Raw genomic sequence first — 25,349 nt, 5'->3', positions numbered from 1 at the left:
CCGGAGGCACGACAGAGGAATAATTGAGGAGGTGTCAACAAGAAGTACTTGAGTACCTGGCCACAGGTGGCGCTGTTAGTACACCCCCTTCTAGTATTGTGATAGCTGGCGTATCCCTCCTTAGATTTCTGTCGGGCAACGGAGTTGACAGCTACATGATTATCGGGTAAGTTTAATATTGAAAAATTTCCATTCGTATATTAAATAATTTTTCCATATAACTGTTACACAATATATAAAAAGTACAGAAAGACCACAGAACCTAACAAACCCACCTAACCTTGCCTAGAAGTACCCCGGTCACAAAACACGTATAATGGCTATTGAGGAATGACTTACTTTTATGAAGAAAACGTCGAAGTATTCGGTAACCTCGGAACAGAAACTTCTCCAATCGACACTAGTTTTCGAAGATATGTTGATACCATCCATGAGGGACTCATGGCCCGAATGTCTATGCAAAAAGTGGTTGGCACATAATATTATCTTCCATGGGGGTAGACGACTTTTGTCCAAAAAAGTACCTATATAGGCAGTAACGGTATAACCACAACGGCGTTTCTTCTTAGTTTTACGAATGATGGATTCAGAATTGCAATAAAACACGTGAATGTCTTGCCTATAAGATAAAACAGAACGGCACTTGGGGCACTTTAAACTCTGAGGAATAATGTTGTGAGATTTAAGAAAATGTTCAACATTACCCGAAGAATAAAAAAAATCACCATGAAATTTAGCTACTGCTTTTAGGTACGGAATACTGCACCGCTACAAGTTTCTATAACTTGCTCCATCGCAAAATACGAAAAAAGAAACCGCACTTTGAATATAGAACGTCTCACCAGATCAAAGGTTACAACGCAAAAGGCATTGGAACAAAGGGTATGAAAAGACCGCTCAAAGGGATAAAGGAAGGGGGGGGTAGGGAGATATCTGCATAGGCCTAGGTTGGTGATTGGTTAAGGGAAAAACAAAGAAGACTAGCGGGAAAACATGAATGAACTAAATACGGAAAATAGTTCAGAGAAAGGATTTATGGGACACAGAGGAGTGAAAAGGAAATAACCAAAGAAAATAAATAAAAACAATATAGGAAGGTAAAATGGAATGAACGATAAATAATATTGAATGGGAATATAAAATGAGATGATTATACTGAGAATGAACTGGATAAAAAAACTAGTCCAGACCAAGTATTTATGTGAAACCGGGAAGAGAAAAGGAAATAACCAAAGAAATAAACCCAATATAGGAACGTAAAATGTTATTTTCATTAGTAAAATAAATTTTTGAATATACTTACCCGATGATCATGTAGCTGTCAACTCCGTTGCCCGACAGAAATCTACGGTCGGGATACGCCAGCGATCACTATCCAGGTGGGGGTGTACACAACAGCGCCATCTGTGAGTAGGTACTCAAGTACTTCTTGTCAACAAGAACTCAATTTTCTCCTCGGTCCACTGGTTCTCTATAGGGAGGAAGGGAGGGTTCTTAAATTCATGATCATCGGGTAAGTATATTCAAAAATTTATTTTACTAATGAAAATAACATTTTTCAATATTAATCTTACCCGATGATCATGTAGCTGATTCACACCCAGGGTGGTGGGTGGAGACCAGCATACATGTTAACAAAGAAGGTAAGTATCCCGTATTTCATTTTAGCAGTTATTCAAAATAACAAACATAAAATAAATAAGTACCTGGTAAGGAAGTCGACTTGAACTATTACTCTGCCTTTTTTAAGTACGTCTTCCTTACTGAGCCTAGCGGTCCTCTTAGGATGCTGAACGACTCCTAGGTGCCGAAGTATAAAGGGCTGCAACCCATACTAAAGGACCTCATCACAACCTCTAACCTAGGCGCTTCTCAAGAAAGAATTTGACCACCCGCCAAATCAACCAGGATGCGGAAGGCTTCTTAGCCTTCCGTACAACCCAAAAAACAACAATAAAAAGTATTCAAGAGAAAGATTAAAAAGGTTATGGGATTATGGGAATGTAGTGGCTGAGCCCTCACCTACTACTGCACTCGCTGCTACGAATGGTCCCAGGGTGTAGCAGTTCTCGTAAAGAGACTGGACATCTTTGAGATAGAATGATGCGAACACTGACTTGCTTCTCCAATAGGTTGCATCCATAACACTCTGCAGAGAACGGTTCTGTTTGAAGGCCACTGAAGTAGCGACAGCTCTAACTTCATGTGTCCTTACCTTCAGCAAAGCAAGGTCTTCTTCCTTCAGATGAGAATGTGCTTCTCTAATCAGAAGCCTGATGTAGTAAGAAACTGCGTTCTTAGACATCGGAAGAGAAGGCTTCTTGATAGAACACCATAAAGCTTCTGATTGTCCTCGTAATGGCTTTGAACGTCTTAAATAGTACTTAAGAGCTCTTACTGGGCAAAGTACTCTGTCTAGTTCGTTCCCCACCAAGTTGGACAGGCTTGGGATCTTGAACGACTTAGGCCAAGGACGGGAAGGAAGCTCGTTTTTAGCCAGAAAACCGAGCTGCAAGGAACATGTAGCCGTTTCAGATGTAAAACCTATGTTCCTGCTGAAGGCGTGGATCTCACTGACTCTTTTAGCTGTTGCTAAGCAGACGAGGAAAAGAGTTTTTAATGTGAGGTCCTTAAAAGAGGCTGATTGGAGCGGTTCAAATCTTGATGACATTAGGAACCTTAAAACCACGTCTAGGTTCCAGCCTGGTGTGGATAACCGACGTTCCTTAGAGGTCTCAAAAGACCTAAGGAGGTCCTGTAGATCTTTGTTTGTTGAAAGATCCAAGCCTCTGTGGCGGAAGACCGCTGCCAACATACTCCTGTAACCCTTGATCGTAGGAGCTGATAGGGATCTTACGTTCCTTAGATGTAACAGGAAGTCAGCAATCTGGGTTACAGTGGTACTGGTTGAGGAAACTGCATTCGCCTTACACCAGCTTCGGAAGACTTCCCATTTGGACTGATAGACTCTGAGAGTGGATGTCCTCCTTGCTCTGGCAATCGCTCTGGCCGCCTCCTTCGAAAAGCCTCTAGCTCTTGAGAGTCTTTCGATAGTCTGAAGGCAGTCAGACGAAGAGCGTGGAGGTTTGGGTGTACCTTCTTTACGTGAGGTTGACGCAGAAGGTCCACTCTTAGAGGAAGAGTCCTGGGAACGTCCACTAGCCATTGCAGTACCTCGGTGAACCATTCTCTCGCGGGCCAGAGGGGAGCAACCAACGTCAACCGTGTCCCTTCGTGCGATGCGAACTTCTGAAGTACCCTGTTGACAATCTTGAACGGCGGGAACGCATACAGGTCGAGGTGGGACCAATCCAGCAGAAAGGCATCCACGTGAACTGCTGCTGGGTCTGGAATCGGAGAACAATACATGGGTAGCCTCTTGGTCATCGAGGTAGCGAATAGATCTATGATGGGCTGCCCCCACAGGGCCCATAGTCTGCAGCAAACATTCTTGTGAAGGGTCCACTCTGTGGGGATGACCTGACCCTTCCGGCTGAGGCGATCTGCCATGACATTCATATCGCCCTGAATGAACCTCGTCACCAACGAAAGCTTTCGATCTTTTGACCAAATGAGGAGGTCCCTTGCGATCTCGAACAACTTCCTCGAATGAGTCCCTCCTTGCTTGGAGATGTAAGCCAAGGCTGTGGTGTTATCGGAGTTCACCTCCACCACCTTGTTTAGCTGGAGGGACTTGAAGTTTATCAAGGCCAGATGAACTGCCAACAACTCCTTGCAATTGATGTGAAGTGTCCTTTGCTCCTGATTCCATGTGCCCGAGCATTCCTGTCCGTCCAGAGTCGCACCCCAGCCCGTGTCCGATGCGTCCGAGAAGAGACGGTGGTCGGGGGTCTGAACAGCCAATGGTAGACCTTCCTTGAGAAGAATGCTGTTCTTCCACCACGTTAGAGTAGACCTCATCTCTTCGGAAACAGGCACTGAGACCGCCTCTAGTGTCATGTCCTTTCTCCAGTGAGCAGCTAGATGATACTGAAGGGGGCGGAGGTGGAGTCTCCCTAACTCGATGAACTGGGCCAGCGATGAAAGTGTCCCTGTTAGACTCATCCACTGCCTGACTGAACATCGGTTCCTTCTCAGCATGCTCTGGATGCATACTAGGGCTTGATTGATCCTTGGGGCCGACGGAAAAGCCCGAAAAGCTCGACTCTGAATCTCCATACCTAGATAGACAATGGTCTGGGATGGGACGAGCTGGGACTTCTCTATATTGACCAGGAGGCCCAATTCCTTGGTCAGATCCATAGTCCATCTGAGATTCTCCAGACAGCGACGACTTGTTGGAGCTCTTAAAAGCCAGTCGTCCAAATAGAGGGAGGCTCTGATGTCTGCCAAGTGAAGGAATTTCGCAATATTCCTCATCAGTCTGGTAAACACAAGAGGTGCCGTGCTTAGGCCAAAGCACAGGGCTTGGAACTGGTACACAACCTTTCCAAAGACGAACCTTAGGAAAGGTTGGGAGTCTGGATGGATGGGGACGTGAAAGTACGCGTCTTTCAGGTCTAACGAGACCATCCAGTCCTCCTGCCTGACCGCTGCTAGGACCGACTTCGTCGTCTCCATCGTGAACGTTTGCTTGGTGACATAAGCATTGAGAGCACTGACGTCCAGCACCGGTCTCCAACCTCCTGTCTTCTTCTCTACCAGGAAGAGACGGTTGTAGAAGCCCGGGGATTGATGATCCCGGACTATGACAACCGCTTCCTTTTGTAGCAAGAGCGACACCTCTTGTTGCAACGCTAGCCTCTTGTCCTTCTCCTTGTAGTTGGGAGAGAGGTTGATGGGAGACGTAGCTAGAGGGGGACTGCGGCAGAACGGAATTCTGTATCCCTCCCTTAGCCACTTCACAGACTGAGCGTCTGCACCTCTGCTCTCCCAAGCTTGCCAGAAGGTCTTGAGTCTGGCTCCCACTGCTGTCTGGAGAGGAAGGCAGTCAAAACTTGCCTTTTGCGGACTTGGAACCCTTCTTGGACTTGCCACGGTGACTGTCGGCACGGGTACCTCCTCTGCTGGAGGTTCTGCCACGAAAGGGCGGGATGAACCTGGATGCAGGTGTGTCTACTGCTGCAGGGCGGAAGGGTCTAGGCACGGAAGGTAAGGTTTTAGCCTTACGTGCGGAAGATGCCATAAGATCATGAGTATCCTTCTGGATAAGCGAGGCAGCCATCCCCTTAATCAGCTCCTCCGGAAACAGACACTTGGAGAGAGGAGCAAACAACAACTCTGACTTCTGGCAAGGAGTGATACCAGCCGATAAGAAGGAGCAAAGATGTTCTCTCTTCTTGAGGACTCCCGACACGTACGAAGCCGCAAGTTCACCAGACCCATCCCGAATGGCTTTGTTCATGCTAGACATGATCAGCATGGCAGAGTCCCTATCTGAAGGGGAAGTCTTCCTGCTTAAGGCTCCCAAACACCAATCGAGGAAGTTGAAGATCTCGAAGGCACGAAAGACTCCCTTCAACAGATGATCCATATCAGAAAAGGACCAGCAGATCTTCGATCGTCTCATAGCCAACCTGCGGGGAGAGTCAACCAGACTTGAGAAGTCGCCCTGGGCAGAGGCAGGAACTCCCAAGCCGGGTTCCTCTCCCGTGGCATACCAGACGCTCGACTTGGAAGCAAGCTTGGTAGGCGGGAAGACGAAAGCAGTCTTTCCCAGTTGCTTCTTGGAATGCAACCACTCTCCCATAACCCTCAAAGCTCTCTTAGATGAACGGGCGAGAACAAGCTTGGTGAAGGCAGGCGCAGCAGACTGCATGCCCAGAGCAAACTCGGAGGGAGGAGAGCGAGGGGTTGCAGACACAAACTGCTCAGGATATAAGTCCCTGAACAAGGCAAGGACTTTACGAAAGTCTAAGGAGGGAGGCGTAGACTTGGGCCCTTCAAAATCAGAGTGCGGTTCATCCAAATGTGCAGCTTCGTCATCCGATACTCCATCATCCGAAAGCTGAGTAGGAAGTGGCAAAGGCAGAGCAGAAAGCTGAACGGCTGAATCCGGCAGTACGGGTGCATGCGTACCTGCGGATCCAACATCATGCCGCTGCTGGTCAGTCTGCGAGCTGGCAACAACAAAAGCAGAGTGCTGGTGTGTGGGAGGGGCTGCGGTGGGTTGCGGAGCATGCTGTATGGTATGCGGAGCATGCTGTAAGGTATGCGGAGCATGCCGCATGGGTTGCGGAGAATGCCGCATAATGCTGGAACCCGGCAGCTCTACAGCACCTTCCCACTGCTGATGCGGTAGCTCACGCATGTCAACGGATGGTGCAGCAAGAACATGCGTCTGGCAGGGTGGACTGCGCATCGGTGGTGGAGCTCTCACAGGTGGAGTGTGGGAGCAGGCAGCCGTAGTATCTGCTGAGCGCACAACCTCGGCGGGTTGTAGGTTAACAGGTGCAGTGTTAACCTTCTCAGCATGATACTCCTGCATGAATGCCGCAAGCTGAGACTGCATAGTCTGCAGCATGGACCACTTAGGGTCTACTGTGGTTGGAGCAACAACAGACGGAGCAGTAGCCTGTTGTGGAACCACTCTACCTCTCTTGGGAGGTGTGCAGTCACCAGATGACTGCGGCGAGTTCGAACTGACCCAGTGGCTACACCTGGGCCGTTGGACTCACTCGGAAGGGACCTTACGTTTGAGCGGTCGTGAGACCTTGGTCCATCGTTTCCTCCTGGAAACTTCTTCCACAGACAAGGAATGTAAGGGCTCATTCGTCTGTATGTGGATGGGACGATCCTTAACAAATACGTCCGCAACCACTGAGGATACATCCGTGCGCCGATCAAGGCCTGCCGAACCCTTTGGTCCTTCGACATTGCTTCTCCCCTGGGCTTGGGAGCTTGCAAGAGGTCCCGGACTGGGAGGACGACTGGCACGCACAGATGTACCCTCATGCACAACACTGACACTGACACTTTTCACATCACTAGCACTAACACTTCCCACTGCACTTTTCGCTTTCAGCTCTCTGACATCTGCCAAGAGCTGATTATGGTCATTAGCCAATGACTCCACTTTGTCACCGAGAGCCTGAATGGCACGCAACATATCCGCCATGGAAGGCTGAGCACTCGTAGCAGGTTCGGGAGTCACCACCACAGGGGAAGGAAAAGGTTGAGGGGCATGGGGAGAGGAAAAATCCACAGAGCGAGAAGAACTCCTCCTGATTCTCTCCTTCTCTAACCTACGTGCATTTCTAAGGAATTCGTTAAAATCGAATTCCGAAAGCCCAGCGCATTCCCCACATCGATCTTCCAATTGACAGGATTTACCCCTACAATTGGAACACACGGTGTGAGGATCTATAGAGGCCTTCGGAAGACACCTAGCACAAGTCCTAACGCTACACTGCCTGTACTTAGGGACTTGAGACTGGTCAGACATCTTGAATTTAGAAGTAGTCAAGGGGGGATTCCAAAATCTAGCAAAGTTCGTGAACAATTAATCCAAATTAATTCCAAAAGCTTGCTAAGCTAATGATAAAGCTTCCTGAATAGCGAAGGCTAAACTCTAGAGTGAATACATCACCAAATCGTGAACAACAACTCCAGAATCAACAGCGTATCCAAGTAGGTCTTGCCGGCGGCACGACAGAGGAAAAATTGAGTTCTTGTTGACAAGAAGTACTTGAGTACCTACTCACAGATGGCGCTGTTGTGTACACCCCCACCTGGATAGCGATCGCTGGCGTATCCCGACCGTAGATTTCTGTCGGGCAACGGAGTTGACAGCTACATGATCATCGGGTAAGATTAATATTGAAAAATGGAATGTATGAGAAATAATATTGAATGGGAATATAAAATGAGAAAATAATACGGTAATAAAATGAGTAATTGGGGGAGGGGATTGGGAGAGGGGAAACTCTTGCGCAGGGGAGTGATATATGCGCAGACCAAAAACTGGTGCGAACGAACGAACGTACAAATGGGTGCTAATGGAAGGCTAACATTTGATCTACATCAGGAGTTGGCAGCACTGGTTACTGTATTACTACATGAAATAACCTTTGAAACGGCTCCTCCAAAATATATCCAGTTATACTGTTTTGTATTTTCCTACGGTTATATTACATACAAGAAGGAAATGTATAGAGAAGAAAAGGTTTGTTTTACGGTTATATATCGATTCCCCAGTATGTTTTCCCTACCCAAAACCCCGAGTTCCCACTGGGGGTCCCCCATTATCAGAGGATATAGATGTATATATATTTCTGAAACTATTCATTTGCGACGGGAACGAGTGTTATTTTCGAAGGGAGCGTAATTTTTCCTATAAGAAAAAGTAGTTGGTATCCTAGGTTACATTGCCATGTAATACACTACAATGAAACCGAAATGGTTGTTCTGTTGGTTTGTGGTTGAAATTCGGTCAAATCACATTTTTTACTACAGGAAAACATATATTTTCTGTTCAAAATCAGAATCTGTAATATAGTAAAACTTTACCGGAAGGGGGATCCGGGGGCTTGTGACCTGGGAACTACTAGGTTAGGTTAGGTGGGTTTGTTAGGTTCTGTACACTTTTGTACCCTTTTATATATTGTGTAAAGGGTAAGTGGAAAAATGCTTTACAATACACATGCTAATATTAGCGTAGCATTGCTAACGTTAGCAATGTCACCGTAAGATTGCTAACGTTAGCAACAATGCTAATGTTAGAGTAACATTGCTATTGTTAGAGTGCGCAGTACATACGATCTTGATAAGTGAAGTGAGGACGGAATTTGAACAAGAGCCATTATATTTAAACATTTCAACAGAAAATATAAGTTTTCCTCTACAAAATATCGTGATTTAACCGGTTATCACCTTCATTTCATCGGCAACAACAACCTGTTCGGCTACTTGTAGTTAGTCGAACTGGTTGTTCTGTTTGTTTACGGTTGAAATGAAGGTCAAATTCAGTTAAATCACGCCATATCCTACAGGAAACATATTTTCTCTTCGAAATGAGAATCTGTAATAGAGTACAACTTTACCGGTATCTTGTGCTAATTTTGCATTTCTGACCATTACTATTGCTGTAAATCACTCGTTTGTGACAATTCCCCCAAAAACTCTAGTTTCCCGTTGGTGCCCCATATAACAGTCTTTATATAAGGGGGTCCAAAAACTCATGAACGGGTGGTTTGCCCCAATAATCAATATCAGAAATGCATAGAACACATGATATCCAGCAGGAAAAATATATGGTTCGTGTAGTTGGCTAGAATTAAGCTAAGGATAAAACTTACCTAATACTAGTAGCTCGGCTGATAACGAATTTACGACCAGTATTGCCAAATTTGCCAGACTGGTTAGACCGTTAGTCTAAAAATCCCTAAAACTCGTGATAAAAGATCCCCCAAACCACCCAAAAATCTCCATTTCCAGAAATATACTTTCTTCTAATGTAGAAATTACTCACTAAGGTTCATGTAATTGTAAGTAAACTAATTGCAACAATATAAAGGTTTACCCATCTCTTTCTTCTTCATAGAAATATGTACAGAATATGGTCACCAGTCATCCAAAATCCCCAAATCTAAGGATAAATTCCCAAATGTAAGGATAAATTCCCAAATCTAGGAATAAATCTCCAAATCTGGCACCACTGATTACGACTACGAGTAACGAAACTGTCGAAAGCGGATTCAATCCTCTAGTTTCAGGTTCCAAACTTTTAGGTTCCTCGTTGCTCTCTCCACAACACTGTGATTGTGGGCACACTACTAGAAGAAGCGTAGTAGGTGCAGAGAGCTGCAATCTGCAGAAAATTTTAATTTATTTCTTAAACAGACAGAAAAGCTTACATACTTTTGCTTCTAACTTCAAGGACCTGTCTAATATACCGGGCAACATTTTTAGTTGGTGTTTCTAGATTTCCTAATTATATGCCATTGCTTCTAAATTTTCTTAATTAATTACATCATAACATGTGCTCCGTTTATCATCTGCCTCACGACACAACACACAAAGCCTATCCTTATCATTCCTGTTTCTATAATTTTCTTTTAATTCTGTCATATCCAACCTTGTTTTCATAACTATTACTGTGTCCTTAGTGTTAAGTTCTATGTAATCTATCTACTTTCGGCGAAATTGAAAGGACAAGCCATTAAGATTTAGCGAGGGTTAACTCAAGGAGGTTTATTAGCTAGAGGTGCCCTATTCCCGTATTTGTGAAGCCGACCCGCGTGTTCTGCATATGAATGCACCCAGAGACTCGGTAAAACCTTGAATCCATTGGTCATCGGTATTAAACCTATTCTATACGCTATACCTTTAGCACATTTTTTAAAACCTCGAAAACAGAAAACCATCACATGAATAATCAAACAAACCATTTATAATAATTTACCTTTCATTTATTCTAATATTCATTATAAAGACAGCGAATACAAATATATAAATTGTACTAAAACAAGAAGAAAACGATTTCATTTAATAATTGATCTCCCTCATTCACTTTGGACACAGTGTCTCTGTATCGTGCAATATTTGCATAATACATTAGAATTTAGATTTTTCCTTTCAGCTGTTAAACACTCTTATTATAGTTTGTTAAAAGTCGCAGTATTGGGTATCACATATTTCTCCTCTGCTTTAATGCCTCAGAACTTGACAGATTTGTAAGGAGACCGCTCCCTTCGTCGTCCAGAAAATCAACAAACTGTTTATTTATTTGAATTCTCCTTTCGCCACACTGTGGTTTCCCATGTATATGTATTCCGCTCTATCAGAGCTAAATTTTGACATATGTATCATTTCATTACATGTTTCTGTTAACTCATAATTCGTATATTTGTAAGTGTAAGAAAACACATATATTTTGGCGGGCAATTCAATCTGATTTGGCGCCAGCGCCATCCTACCTTTCCGTCCGCACCTTGTAATATACTCCCACGCACATTTGAATAAAGTATTAGTTGATCTTGGTGACGCTTGTCTCACTGTCCTTACAACTGGTGACCCCGGAGTTGAAAGTAGCATCAGCGGTTTTGGCTTTGCCATTAACGGACTTATTATGGCCGTGCTACCTTCTCTATACTCCGTTACCTTAGGCGTGAGCCTGCCTTTGGTTCTCCCACACTTGGTGAATGTAAGGCAGTAGGATGAGCTTAACCGACATATCAACTTCTCACCTCTTCGTCGACTCGTCGTCTGGCCACGATGCAGGAAGCAACACGGCCATCACACCCAACGGCCTCGCCTCCACGCCCAAAGTCAAACTGCCGCCCTTTTCTCAACACAACACCGCTTCCTGGTTCCTGAGAGCAGACGTAATCTTCCGTGTCGCTAGACTCAGCGACTCCTGCGCCAAGGCTGACATTGTTCTCACCTCCATACCTGAAGAGGTATTCGACAAGATTTCCCCATGGCTCGACGCCCAGGCCGGCCAAGTTTCATACGACGACCTGAGAACGAAATTCATCGGTATCTACTCCTCTCCGTCTCAGCAAGGGCACAGAAAGTCCTGGACCTCGCCGGCAAGCCCATGGGTGACACCTCTCCTGTCGAGGCGTGGGACAAGTTAACCGGCCTGCTTATGCTCCCCGAAACAGACAGCAACGGCCAACGACGTGAGATTAGCTTATCTCGCGAAATCTTTCTTTGACGCCTACCACAGGACGTAAGGGCCCGATTGACAGACGCTGACAAGCTCCCGATGAACGAACTCCTGTCGAAGGCTCAGAAGCTCCACGAGGCCTCCAAAGCATCTTGCCTCGGAGCATCATCGCCAAATTCAGCCGCCTCTTGCCCCAGAAACTGAAGGATGCCAAACGCGCCTTTGAGGACATGGAATGCATGGGTATCTGTAAGAAAGCATCGAGCCCCTGGGCATCGCCCCTACACATGGTAAAAAAGCCGGACGGGTCCTGGAGACCTTGCAGCGAATAAAGGCGTCTCAACCTCATCACAACGCCCGATCACTACCCGCTGCCCAGCATGCAGGACCTAACGAACGTGTTGCATGGCGCGAAGTATTTTACCAAGATGGATCTCCTCAAGTCTTACTTCCAGGTCCCCGTATTTCCGGAAGACATCCCGAAAACTGCCATTGTAACGCTGTTTGGATCCTACTCACGCAGCTGGATCACCTAAGGGACATCGCCAGGAAGTTCAGGCCATGTCTCAAAACTTACCAGGACAGAACCAAGCACTTCAAGCCAAAAAACCTGGATGACTGCGGGTACGTTTTCGTCCGTGTCGACGCTCATCGACAACCACTAACTAGACCTTATCGAGGCCCCTACCGGGTAATTAAGAAGACAACGAAAGCCTTCCTTCTCGACGTCCATGGCCAAGAGGACTGGGTCTCAATAGACCGCGTGAAACCAGCGTTTCTCGAAGGAAGCGACACCGCCTCCGCCGGACCTGGCAGATCCAGAGTGCCACCTCAAAACAAGGCGCCCAACGAAAGAAAAATCATCAAACGACGACAAGAGGAAGAGATCCTTACGCCGACCGCCGGCGCGCCCCTCCGTTCAAAAACAAGAGGAACCCTGCGACACCTGAAAAGATACGAAGATTGATCAACAGCCCTCTACGCCGCCCGATGTCTTGGGGGGGGGGAGTACTTGTAAGGACACCGCTCCCTTCGTCGTCCAGAAAATCAACACACTGTTTATTTATTTTAATTCTCCTTTCGCCACACCATGGTTTCCCATGTATATGTATTCCGCTCTATCAGAGCTACATTTTGACATATGTATCATTTCATTACATGTTTCTGTTAACTCATAATTCGTATATTTGTAAGTGTAAGAAAACACATATATTTTGGCGGGCAATTCAATCTGATTTGGCGCCAGCGCCATCCTACCTTTCCATCCGCACCTTGTAATATACTCCCACGCACATTTGAATAAAGTATCAGTTGATCTTGGTGACGCTTGTCTCACTGTCCTTACAGATTCATTTCAGTAGCCAATAGTTAAATTCCCTTTCATAGGTGCATCTACACATCTTATATTAATCTGATAATTGTTGTTTGTAGCAGTTATTAGGATAAGATTCTGTCCTCCCCTGCTATGACTATTTCTACCATATCTTCGTTCCTAGAATGAATTTGTACTTTTTTCTGTATGTTGTATTGATAAAATATTTTGTAAAAATATCTCTTTGTTAAAAGAATTCTGATTTCCTTTTGATGAAAAGATGATAAAGTCAGAATTTTTATGGGTGAGACGGGCAAAGGATTGGGCCCTTTCTCTCCTACAAGGCAGGTGTGTCCACCACCACCACCCAGGTGGCTTCGCGGATTTGTATAGGGAAAGTGACCAGTGGCATCGCCTGCTAGTTAGTGGGAGGGAGGGGGTTTGGTTAGCTACCCCTCTCTCTCACAAATATGTTCACTTTACTTTTGGCTCGGAGGGAAAGCAGTTGTTGCGCTTTTCATTCTCGCCTATTTTGGACTGCCATTAATCTTTGTCTTTTTAACTTATGTTTTATTCTTCTATATACTGTATATGAAAATATTCCTAATGTTTTTACATATATGTTGAAGTTTTCCTTACAGGGTATGTTACTGTTTGTGTGATCTCAAGGATGGGGAACCTTCCCTCCCGACCTGTCCTCCATCAACATCGATCATCCAGTTGGAGAATAGCCTTCCGTGTGACTCGGCCGCTGCTGCAGGGGAATCGTCATCATTTGGATACTCCTCCGTTCAGCTGTTGTCGTCCCCTTCCCCTCTACATGAAATCTGCTAGGGGAAAGAAGTGCAGCCCTCTCAGAGCTTGAATTCGGTCTTCCTTTTTCTCAAGGTCATCGTTGCTCACTTTTCGTGGAAGGCTGGCAGTATACTATGCGAGGGGAGCACCTTTCTCATTCGCGGGTTAGGCTGCACTTCGAATGGTTTTCTTCATTAATTAAGTGAAATTATAACCGTTTGTAATTTAACTTTTCAGCTTCATCTCTACGGAGAACCCGCTTCCCTCTGGAGGGTCGAGTGGTTCTCCCGAGTAGTCAATTTTCTTAGCTGAATTAATTGTCATTCTTGTTTAGCTACAGTTTTTACGTTGTCGCTTTCCTTCTACTATCGATGTTGGCCGGGTAAGGGAGTGCACAGTCCTTAATTTATGTCTGTTCTTTCGGTTGGCACCTTTCTCGTCCGCAGATTAGGTGCTCCTCCCAAGGGAGTTTTTGTTACATAATTTGTTTTATTTTCCTCACTTAGAGATGCCATTCTTCTTCGTTCGACTAAGATAGCTGAGGTAGAAGAGCAGTGCCGTTCGTTCTTGGGGTATCTGCTGTCACTGTGCCATCACTTTTCTGTTCTTCTGCGCTAGTGGCAGCTCCTGATCGGCACACCGTCTTCAAAAAACTAGCTCCAGCTACGTTTTCTTATGCATCTCTCGATGCAGATCTTCAACTTGAACAAGGCTTGTTGATGGGAAGCAAAGACTGCTGGGTTGTCCTCCCTTTTGAGGGAGAACTTTCCTTCATCATCTTCATCTCATCACCGATTGCTTTTGCTGTTTCTTCACCAAAGACTATGCTCTCCCGCCCCCATGTTGAGTCGACTCTTCCGTCGTGGGCGAAGCAGAGTCAAAGGCAAGTCTCTCCTGAGAGTGTGCACCTCTCTCATTTGAAAGAGGACACTCATAGTGACTCCTTTTCTGAGGCCTGCTTCTGCTGATCAGCTTGCTGATCCCGCGACTCCTTTGGGGGATCGTTACCGTGGTCTTTAACCACACCATTCTCCTCCGCCTTAGAGGTGCTTCTTTGCCGTTGGCAAAAAGACGCCTTTTTGGCTCTTCAACCTCGCCAAAGCAACTCTCCTCTTCGGAGGATTCTTCTTGTACTGATTCTACTGGTTCCCGACCTTCACCTGGTTCTTTGGACTCGCCTGCTTGTCAACCAACCCCGGGTTCGTGACGCACCATCGAGATCTCATTTGCAAGCCTCTGCCGGGGATGTTTGCCCTTCCAAAGGGCACATTCCGCCTCCAGATCATCATTCGACTGTTCACCGACTAGCTGTTCCGACCTATTGCAGCTCATTTTTCTCCAACCTCGCCGATCCCTGATCACCAGCTCACCGATAGCAATCGTCAGTTTGCTGATGGTCAGCTCGCCGGTTGCTGATTGCCAGCTCGCCGATCTCCGGTCGCTCTCTCACCGCTCGCCTGCATGTCACCGAACCCCGGTTCATGACACACCGTCAAGGTCTCGTTCGTGAGCCTCTTTCTACTAGTTCGTCTTTCTCCAATAATTCATCTCGTCTAGCAGATCGTTAGCTCGCCAATCACCGATTGCCAGCTCGCCAACCGCTGATTGCTAGCTCACCGACCGCTGATCACTAGTTCGCCCACTGCCAATTGCTGATTGCTAGATTGGCTTTCACCGATAGCTAATCGTCAGCTTGCTGATTGCTAGCTCGCCAATCACTAGATCGCTGATTGCTAGCTTGTCTTTCTCCGATCGTTGACTTCCAGTCTCGCCGATCACTAGTTTGTCGATCGCCGATCACTAGCTCACCGACCACCAATTGCCAACTCACTGATCACCGATTGCCAACTCACCGATTGCCAATTGCTAGCTCATCTTTCCCCAATAGCCAATCGTCAGCTTAATGATCGCTAGTTCGCCTAACGCCGATTGCTAGCTTGCCTTTCGCTGATCGTTGACTTCCAGTCTCACCAATAGCCAATCGTCACCTTGCTCATTGCTATCTTGTCAATCGCCGATTTACAATAGTCAGATATTGCTAGCTCACAGATCGCTAGTAGGCCAATCGCCGATCACCGATTGTTAGCTCAACTCTCCGATCGTTGAGCCTTACTCTAACTATCTGTTTGTCGATCGCCAGCACTCCGAGCGTCCTCTCAGATCTGCAAGCACTGATCGCCAATCACCAACTAGTCGATTGTCGAACCATAATGTTGTTCCTCAACTTATCCAATCATCTACCAGCTCGCCTATTTTGTGGTGCTCTGATTGTCAGCACGCCAATCGCCAGCATATCTTGTCAGCTCATCAGTTGCAAGCTCAACAAATCGCCGATCGCAAGTGATCACCCTGCCGATCACCAATTGTGTGCTCGAGCTTTTGCCAATCGTCGATCTCCAGTCACCGATTACCAACAGTCACCTTGCTGATCCCCCTCGCCTGTAACCTCAAATTCTCCTCGGTCTTGTCGTTCGCCAGTCTTATGGCCCTCATCAGACCAACTCTCCTCCCCACCTGCTTATCAATGAACTCCGGTTAGTGACTCTCCAGCTAATTCCAACCACCTGGTTGCTCATCCTTCAATGACCCGTCGGCATGCAGCTGTTCGCCATTCAACAATGGTTAGACGCTCATGGACTTATCTAACGGCTCGCATTCACCTTCGGCTCTTCGATCATCAACTTAATGATTATCAAGTCAACCCAATGATCGACGGCAGATCATCACTCGCCGACTGACCAGGCAGCCTTCAACTGCTCGTTAGGCACCATCTTCGGCTCACAGATTGCCGAAAGCTCGCCGCTTGCCGGCAGCTCTCCATTTACTGGCAGTTCGCTGCTCAACAGCCCACCAGTAGCCTTCAACCACTCACCAATCATTCTCTGCCAGTCGTTCCCCAGAAAGATCGGAAGGCAAATGACACCCTCCTCACTGCTAGCTATTCACCATCATGCCAATCCACTAAAGGTTTAGCAGGCAATCGGCAGTCTCCATCAGCAGCTTAACGACAGGTGACTACTCGCGAGCACTCTCCAACCTCACAGCGGCCACGATAACCAGTCCTTGACCATCATTAGCGTTTGCCAGAACAACGCAGTTCTAAGGAACAGCATCACCCCTGTAAGGGGGTCCAAGGTAAGGTCAAGCGTTTCCTTACCCACTTCTTCATCAGTTCAGACTGAGTTCTCTCCCAGGGAAGAATCCTTACGCAGGGTATTGCGTCCCATTCACTCATCTCTCTCTCCACTTGTCAAGACCCAGCGTCAACAAACTCCGATGTTAAGGGATCCGCAAAGTAGCTGGCCCTTTGGGCCGAAGTCCACACCATGTTGGAGAAAGTTAGACAAGTAGTAAGACCATAGATCTTCATGTGCATGCTGGGCCTAAGAGATGCATATTCACAGATTCCACACTATCCATCTTCAAGCAAGTATCCGACATTCAGTCTAGACAACAGGAAATACCAGTTCAGGGTAATGTGCTTTGTTCTTTCCACAGCTCCCCAAGTCTTCGCCAGAGTGTTCACCCTAGTATCATCCTAGGCTTAAAGGATTGGCATTCGTCTCCTGCACTATCTGGACGACTGGCTAATCCTAGCAGACTCTGTGAACCCTTCTTTAACACCGAGACAAACTTCTGAGGCTTTGCCAAGATCTGGGGATCATGGTAAACCTCAAGAAGTCTTCCTTGCTTTCAACTCAGAGACTGGTATACCTAGGAATGATTTTAGACACCAGTCTCTACAAAGCCTTCCCATCAGATGACAGGATAATGACGCCAGGAAAGGTCGCAAAACCTTTTCTCAGATGAGAAGAACTCCTAGCCACTCCTTGGACACCTATCATTCCTGGTTCATCTACTTCCCAACAGCCCTCTCAGGATTTGATCTCTCCAGGGGCGATTTAAGAAGTCCAATTGGAATCAGGCCTTCGAATCCCCGGATATTCTGATCCCCATGGGACCAGAGGAAGAGACAGACCTCGAGTTGTGGGTGGCTGACTAGAATCTGCGGAGGGGTGTAGATCTTTTTGTCCTCCCCTGGACTTGATGCTGTATTTTGATGCATCAAAAGAAGGGGGTGGGGGGGGGGGGCACGTGCTGCACCACCCGACCTCAGGCCTCTGGTCACAGTCGGAAAAGTACCTTCACTTAAATCTCTTAGAAATGAAGGCCGTCTTTCTGGCCCTTCAACAGTTCCATCAGTTCCTGGCGGGCCACTCAGTGGTGGTGATGAATGACAACACCACATTAGTTGCTCACATCAACAAACAAGGAGGTACTTTTTCGCAGTCCCTGTCCCATCTAGCAGTAGAAATACCGAGATAGCCCGAAGTCTGCTCAGAACTGCGATCAGCCCGCTTCATTCCAGGCAAGAGGAATGTGCTCACCAACAATTTGAGCAGAGCATCTCAGAAATAATGGGTACCAAATGGCCTTTAGATCATCTAGTAGCCAACAAAGTCCTGACTTTGTTGGGTTCTCCGACTGTGGATCTGTTCACAATGGCCCTGAACTTGAAGCTCCTGCTGTTTCCCAGTCCCAGACCCCAAGGCTCTCTGGCAAAATGTATTCCAATAATGCAGGAACAACATTGACGTTTACGCCTTTCTTCATTCTGTCTGATGTGGAAGGGTTTCCGGACCTTCTGCAGCTCCTGAGACATGATCTACTCAGACAACCATACGTCAACATTTACAACAAACCCAAAGCTTCGCTATGACTTCACGCCTGGAGACTATCCAGGATCTCCTCACTCAGAGAGGATTTTTGCAACAAGTTGCGAAGAGGATGTCTGGATATCTGCGGAAATCCTCAGCAGCAGTCTACCAGGCAAAGCGGAATGTCTTCTGAGGTTGGTGGAAGCGCTATCTCTCCACTTGATGCCACTATTCCGGCAATAATGGAGTTCCTCGTATATTTGCGGGAGGAAAGGTGTCTTTTAGCTTTGGCAGCGAAAGGCTATCGCTCAGCATGGAGCCTTGCCTTCAGACAGAAAGGAATGGACATCTCCTCATTGCTAGAACTTTCTTTGCTCATACAGAGTTACAAACTTACCTGTCCTCAGTCGGAAGTGACACCTCCCCCTCGGAAAGTGGTTTGAGTTCTCTGGTCTCTAAAGAGGCCTCCCTGCAAACCCTTATACCAAACAACAGATCGCCACCCGACTTGGAAGACAGTGTTCCTACTCGCCTTGGCCTCAGCCAAACTAGTCAGCAAACTTCATGGTCTCTCATACGACATCGTCCTGTGAGGACAAGAAGACGAGCAGAGAGAGACTGAAAATTTACTGAACATGCAATGGTCACTATGTTACAGAGTGCAGACGGATAAGTAGCCCGGAAGGGAAACATTTCCAACTGCCAAAATCATTTGTATTTTCATTCAAATATAAATCATAAATACCAAGGCAGTAGCCTAATGAAATATATATTATTATGCATGAAAATAAAGCTCTCAAAGAGCGCAACATTGTTATACAAAAATCCACTGTGTGGAATAAATAATAAAGTTACAATATACAGAAAAGAGTCCAGGGGGAGGAAACATGGCGGGTAAGATGATGTCCTTACAATCCATTCAAGGGGATATGGAGAGGTAATGTCCCTGAGTTTGTTGCTAAGACTCAGAATCCAGGGGTGTCAGATCCTAGATTCGACTCCTTCTGGATAACGAGTCGCCGCTCCATAACCGACAATTCATATCCTCTTTTTCTGTGTCCAGTGAGGAGTTTGAGGCTCTACCTCAAGAGAACAGCACGCCCTCGGTTGCCTTCGCTTTTCGTCAGCACCGGGAGAAACAAGAGGAGGGTCATCAAAAGTACCATCTCTGCATGGATTCGCAGTCATTGATTACGCTCTGAATCCAGATCCTACTCCAACACGTCGACCCAGAGCTCACGGTGTCAGGGTCATAGCTATATTCCTTGCCTTCAAAAGAAATTACTCTGTGACAAAGGTTCTACAAGCAAGGGTGTGAAAGCGCCAGATGACTTAAACAGCCCATTATTGCAAGACGTGACCCACAGGAGACTCTTTACGTTCTCTATCAGTCCTGTGGTGTCTGGACAACAGCTAGTTTAATACCTACAGCTCCTTATTGGACAAGTAGTAGAAGGGTGAGGGCACTGTTATACAGTTTTAGTCTGCGTGAATGAAAAGGAATGACTGGCTCTCTTCTTTTCTTCATCCTCCCCTCTCTTGGGGAAAGCAGCATCCTGGGTGCCCTGCACAAGTTGGCCTCAAAAGTAGTATATTTTCCACTGGTGATCACTTTTGGGAAAACGCATGACACTGGCGATCATTTTTGGAGCGCAGCAATCTCATCAAAAAAAAAAAAAAGCTTTCAAAGCCATGAGTAACTGCTCTTGGGGAAAACTTTACTCAACCCCATGAAATACGGCGAAAAAAGTAAATGTAACATCCTCGTCTATCCATTCTTAAGATCCAAGAAGACAGGCTGGTAATTCACTTGCTTTATCGTGGTATTTCAATTATAAGTACGCTGCTCCATGTTGATGCTAGCATCACAGTTCGTGGATGGCGAGATCCGGGAGACAGCCCACAACAAGAGCTCCCAGAAGGCTCAACACAGTGGAATCAGATCAACACAGTAGAATGAGAGAGTAGTGTTTCTCAATACATTACCCTTCTCCCCCCTTAGGTTAAAAAGAAAAAAAATGAACAAAATTTTTTCACTGTCTCCTAGATTCTTTACTTATTCTGATAGATTTCCTTACAAGAGCCCCAGTATCGCAATTACTGTTCTCTGATCCTACTACTTCTAAATTGGGATTACAAATGATACTCGAGTTCTTATTAGGGTTATTTGTTTCTTCTAATCCTTGTAAATTACGTGGAGAAGAAACTACAGGAACATAAGGAATCATTGCATCTTTTAATGGTGACAGTTCATCAGTTACTCTAGTATTATACATTTTTCTCTCAAATAGTTTTGATAGGTGACACTTCCAAGTCAAAATTCCATTAACATCTACAGATACCAAATAATTTCTTTCACCAAGAACTTTGATAATCTTAGCTTCCACCCATTCTGGTCCTTTACCAAAATTCCTGGATATACTGCATCACCAACTCTGAATTAAGACTCTTGAACATAAGTCTCATCTCCTTGTTTAGGCAAAATAACATCTAATGGACTCTTAAATTTCCTTCCAAATAATAATTTAGCTAGGGAGCAGCCAGTAGAAGACTGTCCTGTATGTCTATATGTATGAAAAAAAAATGGCAAGTCTTGTTTTTACAGGCAAATTACGCCTACAATCAAACTTTTTAAGATTAGTTTTAAACATTCGCACAGCCCGTTCTGCAAGCCCATTGCTGCTTGGATTATATGGGGCTCCTGAACAATGGCTAACACCATTTTTCTGAAAGAAATTCAGTCTCCCTAGACATAAAACAAGTTGCATTATCATATACAATTGTGTCAGGAATACCACAATTAGCAAAACATGACCTTAAAAATTTTATGGTATACTCTGAAGTTATATTCTAGCAAGCATAGACATCAATACATTTAGAAAAGGAACCAATGATAATTAAATATTGAATGTTATCAATGGGTTTACAATAATCTACATGTAAACCGGACCAATGTCTATCTACTGACGGCCAAGCTAAAGGTGAAATAGCCTTATGTTTGAGATTTGTCATACATAATGCACAGTTAAAAGTTATTTATTCTAAATCCTGGTCCATATTAGACCAATATACAAAAGATCTTGCTTCCACTGACAACAATACCCTTGTGGCCCTCATGAAGCATTTCCATAACACGCTTTCTCAACATCTCAGGAACCAAAATACGATTTCTAAACAGTAATACTTCTTCATGCAAAGAAAGATAATTTCTCAATTTATAGAAAGGTAGCATATCATTTTCCATTACATTTTTCCTTAGGGAACACCTTCCTTACATAATCTTTTACTCTGTATAAAACATAATCTCTTTCTATACATTCCTTTACCATTATAAATGTTGGGTATGGTATTGGCTATCCAAAGTGATATGGCACCTTTATACATATCACGGCCAAACATGCTCAGCTAGGGAAGGGTGGATTTTTTTGGCGGCTGGGGGTTTATAGATCTACTTGTCGAGTCACAAACAGCCACTGCATGATCCTCCCTGGTCTTTGCTTGGGTATAGAAAAAAAACTTTTGGACCTAATCATATGTTTATATGTTCAGTTTATATGGAGTTGGTGGAAGGTTGTTGCAAGCAGTGAAAAGTTTCTACAAAGGTAGTAAAGCATGTGTTAGAATAGGAAATGAAGTGAGCGATTGGTTTCCGGTGAGAGTGGGGCTGAGACAGGGATATGTGATGTCGCCGTGGTTGTTTAACTTGTATGTTGATGGAGTGGTGAGAGAGGTGAATGCTCGAGTGCTTGGACGAGGATTAAAACTGGTAGGCGAGAATGATCATGAATGGGAGGTAAATCAGTTGTTGTTTGCGGATGATACTGTACTGGTAGCAGACACAGAAGAGAAGCTTGACCGACTAGTGACAGAATTTGGAAGGGTGTGTGAGAGAAGGAAGTTGAGAGTTAATGTGGGTAAGAGTAAGGTTATGAGATGTACGAGAAGGGAAGGTGGTGCAAGGTTGAATGTCATGTTGAATGGAGAGTTACTTGAGGAGGTGGATCAGTTTAAGTACTTGGGGTCTGTTGTTGCAGCAAATGGTGGAGTGGAAGCAGATGTACGTCAGAGAGTGAATGAAGGTTGCAAAGTGTTGGGGGCAGTTAAGGGAGCAGTAAAAAATAGAGGGTTGGGCATGAATGTAAAGAGAGTTCTATATGAGAAAGTGATTGTACCAACTGTGATGTATGGATCGGAGTTGTGGGGAATGAAAGTGATGGAGAGACAGAAATTGAATGTGTTTGAGATGAAGTGTCTGAGGAGTATGGCTGGTGTATCTCGAGTAGATAGGGTTAGGAACGAAGTGGTGAGGGTGAGAACGGGTGTAAGAAATGAGTTAGCGGCTAGAGTGGATATGAATGTGTTGAGGTGGTTTGGCCATGTTGAGAGAATGGAAAATGGCTGTCTGCTAAAGAAGCTGATGAATGCAAGAGTTGATGGGAGAAGTACAAGAGGAAGGCCAAGGTTTGGGTGGATGGATGGTGTGAAGAAAGCTCTGGGTGATAGATGTGAGAGAGGCAAAAGAGCGTGCGAGAAATAGGAATGAATGGCGAGCTATTGTGACGCAGTTCCGGTAGGCGCTGCTGCTTCCTCCGGTGCCTTAGATGACCGCGGAGGTAGCAGCAGTAGGGGATTCAGCATTATGAAGCTTTATCTGTGGTGGAAATGTGGGAGGTTGGGCTGTGGCACCCTAGCAGAACCAGCTGAACTAGGCTGAGTCCCTGATTAGGCTGGAGGAACGTAGAGAGTAGAGGTCCCCTTTTTTGTTTTGTTTCTTGTTGTTGTCGGCTACCCCCCAAAGTTGGGGGAAGTGCCTTTGGTATATGGATGGATTAGTGTTGTTATACATTGTAAGCAGGTTAAGACATACGCGGGAACAGTTGATTCCTTTAATGAACAAGAGTTGATTACAGATCAAGGGATGAGCGGGAACTGACTTGTGACTTTTCCTGAACCCCGTGCAAAGAGATACACATAACAGGGAAAACATATCGTACATCAAATTGAACATCCCTACACCTCCCCTTTAAGATCAAAGCTCCCCATTCAAAGCAAACATAGTATATTTAAAACATAAGTATAGATTTCTCGTTTTAGTTGCAAAAATAATAAAACTGGTAAAGGTAGTAACATATGAAGCAAAAGGAATTCAGCTATAATAAAGATAGTCCTTCGGACACAGCGCTGGAACATACATAAATGGTAAACATGACAAGAGGAACACTTATTAAACTCAAATAATCAGGATTAAAGTATATGCACAAAACTTGACATGTTTAGGGGATATTTATTAAACACAACTAAAATGAATTACTCTGTAATATAATCATCGTGCCATTGCGGAGGACGACGTACCTTAGTGCTACTTCTCTCCTGGGTGGGTACTGGGCCAGCCTCCCTCGAGGCGGTGGGAGTAGGTTCTCCCTCAGGTGGTTTGGGTGGCAGGGATCTCAAATGCTTGCGATTTCTTGTTGAAATTCTTCCGCTCCCGTCTAACCTTATGCGATATTGGCGGTATCTATTCTTTTCAATAACCACCCCGCTTCTATTCCAGGCTCGTGTAGTCACATCCTGGATAGTTACCCTCTCACCTATTTGTAGGGGGGAAAGATCCTTGGCTTTCTCGTTATACTTGGATGATATTCGTTGCTCAACAACGCTTCTTTCCCTCTCTCTTGCGGACAAGGTTTCCGACCAATGCTCGGTGACGAAATGATAACTTTTTAACATTGGCACCGAATCTCGAAGTTGGCGACCCATGGCCAGCTGTGCAGGAGACTTATCTATACCACGTAATGGTGTATTTCTATACTGCAATATCGCCTGAGCTACCTTGTCATTGTCTAGCCCTCCATCAGGTAGAGTATTGCCCATTAATGATCGTTTGGCGGTGTGGTGAAATACTGGGTTATCTACAACCACATATATTTACTTTCTTTAAACTGTAAACCCTTGTGCACCAGCTTCGCACGAGGCCAAGTTACATAACTGAGAAACACACTTACGTAAAAGACATTTGCCGTTTACCTTACCTTTGATTCAAAACTATATTTCTTGCACTAATTCTTTTGGGGTGATGCCACACGGGTTCACAAAGACTCAATTAAAAAGTTTGACATATATTTAATATTCAAAGTACACAAACAAAAATCATCAGAGTTACGTTAAAGAGCGAACATTAACATTAACACAAATGAACAAAATTTACGTTACTTGATGAAAATTAAACAAATATCAAACGGGGTTACAGAGTATTCTTATAAGAATATTGCTGCAATGATGCGATGGTTCACGAGGTGATGATGGCGGTCGGATTCAGGAGAATATCTTCTAATTACTTGCCTTTTGGAGTTAACTGCTCAAAGAGGCCTAGATTCACCTTTCAACCCTGAAAGAAAACCCAGGAGGAGTATATTGCATAGCACAGTTGTCAGATCTACAAAATTACAGGGTTACGTAACATAACATCAATTTAAAGATAAACATCAAGTGCTCTAATCGTAACCCAACATACACAAAAATAAGGGGTTTCGTCCAGAAGGCAAGTTTAAATTACTGGCATGTGCCCTTACAATAATCAAACAACATATATAATCTCCACAGGAAGAAGTTTGACAACAATGGGATGTTACGTCATTTTATCTGATCTAGATGGATAAAATTTGCAAGAAAGTTAGCGTATTACTTTAAATATTATTATACTAATTCATACAAACTCATTGATATAGTTAATATGATAAAACTACTTCTGTGGAGGAAAATAATCACATTATAAATATATATTCATAGAAACTGGGAAATACATTAGAAAACAAACACTTGTAAAACTAAGATTAATTTTTATTCAAGGGGAATAAATGTCAATTTTTGACATTCTCCCCCAAGAAGAATCATAATTAGAAATAATGCAACTGTACCCAAAATTCTAAATCAAAACATACACTTAGAGTACATCCATAGAAATTAAATCCTTTCTCTCTTGATCACAGCTTGAAACTCAACAAGTAGAGTTCTC

Source organism: Palaemon carinicauda, chromosome 11, assembly GCF_036898095.1.
Source record: "Palaemon carinicauda isolate YSFRI2023 chromosome 11, ASM3689809v2, whole genome shotgun sequence".
Lineage (NCBI taxonomy): Eukaryota > Metazoa > Arthropoda > Malacostraca > Decapoda > Palaemonidae > Palaemon > Palaemon carinicauda.
This window is presented reverse-complemented; position numbering follows the sequence as displayed.